Raw genomic sequence first — 6,279 nt, 5'->3', positions numbered from 1 at the left:
ATCCACTCACCTCAGCCTCCCAAAGCACGGGATTACAGGCTGAGCCACCTAGCCCAGCTTCACATGCCTTATTAAGAAAGTATATTCAAACTTCCTCTTGAAGTTCTCCCTCCCTCCTAAATTGCTAGGAACCTTGAGAGCTCTGAAGTCCAAGAGAAGGGGAAGGGGTCATTCTGGTTTTCACATCAGCCAGGATTGAACATGACTCTCCTGGTCCACTGCCATTGCTTCATGAGACCACGCAATGTCACTGTTGAAAAGTAGCCCTACACAAGGTGATCAAATAATTTAGTGTACAAATTGAGACACATTTGATAATAGAAAGGAACACTATTCATAATTATGACAGGACAAGAGAAACCAGGTTTCCTTATATATAGGTCAAAGACCATGTTCACACTGAGTGTTTTGCTGAGGCAAGTAGATCCCATTCTTAACTCTTAAGTGCAGTTAAAGGTGCCCCATGTTTAGACTCACAGTTCCAGACTCAAGGTACGCCTCTCCTTCCATTCAGATACCCAGCTCCGTGCTCAAAAGTCAGTTACCAGAGAATCAACATTAATTCCAGTTCCTGCCTCCCTTACCCTTGCCTCCTCCAAAGGATGCCCTTCAGTCCAAGAAGTCAGCCTACTCTCTGGAGATCCATGCCTCCAAATGTCTGGAGTCTTTCCAAAGACTCAACCCTCAAGTACAAATGGCTCAATGATACTACCAAAGGAAGGCTCCAAGGTCCACACCTTTCTTCCAGGCAATTTTCACATTCTCTTGAAGCTTCTGCACCTGGAGAGGAGAAACATGGGTTTACTAAAAGGCAATGTTTGGACTGCCATTCATTTCTATGGTTAAACCTGAGTTTTCCAAGCTACTATCAATTGGCCTGTGTAGGCTACATCTCTACACGCCTACATTTCAAAATAATTTTTCTCTGAGTGGTGAGTTCGCATTATAATATGTGAAGATAAGAGGGAAAGGAAGGACAAATAACATTTGTGAAATCCCTAGTGCAAGGGAGTGATGGAAATGTAAAGACTAAGAAGATGTAATATCTGTTCTTAAGTAGGGAAGAAGAGACAGATATATCACACTATATTTCAATTATAAGTCTGTAATAGAAAAATGGAGAAAGGAACAATTCCCCATGTTTATGTCCAATAGGAGGTGATATCAGTTCCATGAATTATGCTAGACTTAGGGGAAAAATGACATGCCATGTACTAAATAAGCCGGCCATGTACTAGGAAAGTCATTCTTTACCGAAGGACTAAAAGCATCCTCCATACTAGGTGAATGTCTCAAATGGAAGTAACCAAATAGAAGTACCAAACAATTGAGCAATTGTCTCAATCTGTTAAATTGTCTGGAATTGTTAAATTCTTTATAACCGCAACTTCAAAGAAAAACCAAACCCTCTTCTCCTGGCAATTCTTAGAGTAATACACATGCATGTGTATTCTGATAATACTAACAGTTCTGAGGCATGTACTCACAACCCTGTCACCCTAAGTGGGAATATCCAACACTGTTTTAAAGTCTTGAGGATTTCCAATAAAGTCTGCATTTTGCATACAATTTCTTTCTACACTGAATGGCAATGGAACTCCAAGACTCAGAGGAACCTGGCAGTTAGTTCCCACTGGGCAGCCAATGCTGATTAAACTGGACTTAATTCTTGGCACATAAGAGGATTCTTGGCAGGGAAAAAAAGATAGGATGTGGCAGACTCCCATTTTCCAGCATCTCGCCACACGATAGAGCAAAAAATCCACACCCTCCTAACTCATGAATTTGAAACTCAGAATCTTAAAAAAAAAAGTACTTTCACACATTGTGGTTTTAGAATCATTTATTTTAAGAAAACTTTAAAAAATTGTTTTCCTTTCATGCATATTTCATTATTCATCACTCTATTTTCTCTGCTGTAGTTAAGTGGAATAATGCTGAGAAAACTGTTTAAAAGTTATTGTAGAAAATTCAAATCTCTAATGCCAGCTTGAAATCTACAGAATTTTCCTTTTTGTTGTTTAAAGTAAAGGTAAATGTTGACTGCAATCTTTGGCGTCCTACCCAGAATATAGTTGCTGAGGGGGAGAATGCAAAGCCCAGATGTCTACTCAGAATTTAAAGAAACCCAGCAAAAGAATTGATCCCAGAAGGCAAAAAAATCAGGCAAAATCATTTTTGCTATGAAATATTATTACTGTATAAGGAGATTCAGTGGTATTTTAGATGGTTTTATTTTAAAATAATAAAGGAGAGAGCAAAATCCCTTGCCACTGTAAACCTTTACATGCCTTTATTTCACTGCAGCAATTAACTGGACTTTCTTAAAGTGGTTTAAAACTTTTAATTATATAATGCTCAGAAATCAAGGTCTTTGAAAGCAGAAGCAATGGTTAAAATCACTGTTTTAAAAAATCTTTCTAGCTGGGCAGGGTGTGGAGTGCCTATATTCTCACTCGCTCCAGAGACTGGGGACTAGGATTTCGAGACCAGCCTGGGCAGCATAGTGAGACCCTGGCTCTTCAAATTAAAAATAAATAAATAAATAGACGGTTAAATTTGTCTGTTAAGAAGCAAAACTAACTCACAGCAGCTTTTCTGCGTTTGCTGTGAAAACTGGGAAGGGAACATTCATGTGCAGCATGAGGTCGAAGCACAAGCTGCTGTTGGCTGGTTGTCTTGTTTGTCCTGATGGATATTTACAGCAGAGACTGGCTATAGGTGCCAGCAGCTGGCCTTCCAAATGGTGTCTTAATTGTTACAGACAACTTGAGCAGCTTGCTTTAGCCATTGGAGCGGTGTACTTCCTTATGATTTGACCACAGCTGCATATTTTCCTCATGAACAATAGAGGGCACTGTTCCACGACAGCTTGCAGCTTGCTAGTTTTTATGCAAGTAAATTATATCTCAGCTAGATGCAGACCAGATGGACCACAGTTCAACATAACAGCAAGCCTGTCCCATTTTCACAGGTTCATAGGCTCAAGCCAGATTTGAAATCAAGACCGTAGATGATAAACTATATGAATACCTAATTGCAAGGGCTGAGTCACTATTTCCAATTACAATCTGCCTAAAATCTTCAGAATATATCTCATGAGTGGAAAGTATATTTCTTTCACAGTTTCTGTCCTAATACTTATGACCACCTTGAAGCAGGACTCCATATTTTGATAAGTGTCAAAAACAGATCTCACTCCACAATACCACATGTATTAGGTTATAATAATATTGTAATACTATAACCTAATAATAATTATATTACATACAATATGTACTATAGAATTATATATAATTTACATCGGATATATAATTTGACATATCATCTTACAATAACAATCATAATTGTTCAGGGAGACAAAGGAAAGGATACCTGTCATTCATTACACTGTAGAAACTGGATCAAAGTTCCCCTTAGTCATGCTTATTTTTTCTTTTCAAAGTCCTCTCTCCTCCTACCTCTTTAAACAATCTGTCTTCCTCTTCCTCTCCAAAGTCTTTTTAAAAAATAATAAAAATTGATACCCAGAACCATTGATCTCTTTCTCTCAAATTATATTTTCTACTCAGCAAAATCCAAATGTGAGAGTTATCTGTATAGTAACCACATGCATGCATTCTACCACATGAATGCAAGTGTCTCAGTAAACCCAAAAAGTACATCTCATGTACTTGTCATGATACCCATCTAGCCCCTATACAGACACGATGATGGTCCTTCATTGGGCACATATAATGTGCCAGGCACTCCTCTTAATGCTTCATGTGCACCCTTGTATTAAATACTCACAATATTCCAAGATAGACACCATTATTTTCAGTTCACAAATAAGAAAGTCAGGTTCTAAGAGTAAATAACACAACCTAGGTTCTAAGTTGAAAGAACCAGGATCCATGCCTGGCTCTAGTGCCAAAGCTTGTCCTGTAAAACCTCTACAGCAGGCTTTGATCACACGGCTGGCCAAGGAGGTGCTAAGACACAGCCCAGGGTAGGAGGAAGTTCATCTACCTTTGAAGGGAGAAATCCCAACCTTAGCTGTATTTTATAGGAGAGTTAAGCACCAGGGTGACCCTCAAACAAATAATAGTTTCAGAATTGGCAAGAAATTTAGATTCCTCCTCAGACCCAGTGAGGTGCCTTCCCAAGATCACACAACTATTAATCCTGTGACAGAACCAGGACAAAAACCCATTCTCATGAGTCCTTTACCAGTGACTCTTCTATTAAACTAGTATTTCTCAACATTTCTCAACTCTAAGGGTATGCTAACAGATTTTTGCTGCAGTTATTATTTAAAACCAAAATCAACTGTACCCTCTCATGTCTTATGAGGACATGGAAGGATGTATGTTGCTCATCTAAGTCTTATGTACTCTAAATGTTACCACTGGAAAAATAAACCTCCATATTTCTCCCAGGTTTCTGTAGAAAATGATGGGGGAAAGGGTAGAGAAGAAAGGGTGACACTGGGAATACATGAAGCTTTATTTGACAGAGCACATTAATAAATCTTGAGTTATGCAAAGTGTGAATGAGGGAGGAGGCGGTAAGTGTTAGAGCTGAAATGCTTTTTGAAATAATAAAATAGAAGAATTTTTGTATCACCACTGGCGACAGAGAAGCAGCAGGAGAGAAAGCTGAGGGATGTGGTAAGGTATTGAAATACAAGTTGTTGGGCTGGATTCAGTGGCTCAACCTGTAATCTCAGCACTTTGGAAGACTGAGGGAGTGGATTGCCTGAGTCCATGAGTTCAAGACCAGCCCAGGCAACTCGGTGAGACCTCATCCCTACAATAAATCAAAAAATTAGCTGGTGTGGTAGCACACGCCTGTAGTTCTGGCTACTTGGAAGGCTGAGACAGGATAGCCAGAGCCCAGCCGGTTGATGCTGGGGTGGCCATGAATGTGTCACTGCACTCCAGCCTGGGCGACAGAGTGAAACTCCAATTCAAAAAATAAAAGAAATACAAGTTGTTGGAAATGAACTTTCAGAGGACCAAAAGAGCTAATATTCAATGTCAGAATATTTTCTAAACAGAGCTGTAACGTATGTTCCTGCACCAGTAACATACACATTGTTGTAGATATTTGCCTGTACAATGACCTCTTCACTATGGTTTGAATGTATGTGCACCTCCAAAACGCATTTGTTGAAACCTAATCACCAAGGGAATGGTATTAGAAGACGAGGTCTATGTAAGGTGATGAATAAAAAATAAAAAGAATCTTCGGAGAGCATCTGTCCCTTTTTGGCCTTCCACACTTCATTCTTGTAAGGACACAGCAACAAGGCACCATCTTAGAAGCAAAGAGCAACTCTTACCAGATACCAAATCTGCTGGCACCGTAATCTTGGACTTCCCAGTGTCCAGAACCATGGGAAATAAATTTCTGTCATCTATAAATCACCCAGCCTAAGGTATTTTGCTATAGCAGAAGGAATGTAGTAAATTGCGGGGGGGGGGGAAGGGGCTATGTCTCAAACTTACGTCAATGCTGGATCAGAGAGAAAGAAACACCCGTAAGTTTATAGAATGGTGAAGTAACTAGGGGAAAATAATTGCAGAAAATCTCAGGTAAAGAACAAAATAGTGCATGGAATGCGAGCTGGGCAAGGCAATCTTAGCTAGTATCAAAGAATATGGTGGCTCCTGCTGACATCTAGATTATAGATGATTCTTCTGCATCATTCTCTTCTTCCATTTTTATTCTCTCTCATTTTCCCACCACACAGGAGGCAAACCATGTGAAAGACTACAGAAGAATTCCACCAGATTTTAATTGTGAGGTTGTAGGGTAGGGTGGTGGTAATTTTTCTTCTAAAGTTAGTATGATTTTCCCTGATTTTTATATTGGATTCTATGCTCTGCTGTAAAATACATATATTTTTTTTAACAAGAATGAACCAATATTGTATAATTTTTTTATATCACCTTTCATCCAAAGCATACAAGATTCCTAAGTTTCTATTAGTGTTCTAGTAAGCATTGTACTTTTTTTAAAGTACTGTGGATAATTACAGAAAATGCTGCAGTCCACTATGCTAAGAAAAATATTTTTAAAATTAAAAATTCCTTTTTATTCTATTTTTAGAAAGTAATCGGGGAAGTCAACTTTCTCACCTCTAGACACATCTCAGAGAACCATGAAAACAAATTCAAGATAGAATAGTGACCTATACTACCTCAGGTCCCTTTAATTTATAATCTATATTCATTACCACGTGAGTAGGCTGAAATTTTGTCTTGGTCATCCTTATCTATGAATCAACTCTAC

Source organism: Carlito syrichta, unplaced genomic scaffold, assembly GCF_000164805.1.
Source record: "Carlito syrichta isolate Samal-C Ts95f unplaced genomic scaffold, Tarsius_syrichta-2.0.1 Scaffold301874, whole genome shotgun sequence".
NCBI lineage: Eukaryota > Metazoa > Chordata > Mammalia > Primates > Tarsiidae > Carlito > Carlito syrichta.
This window is presented reverse-complemented; position numbering follows the sequence as displayed.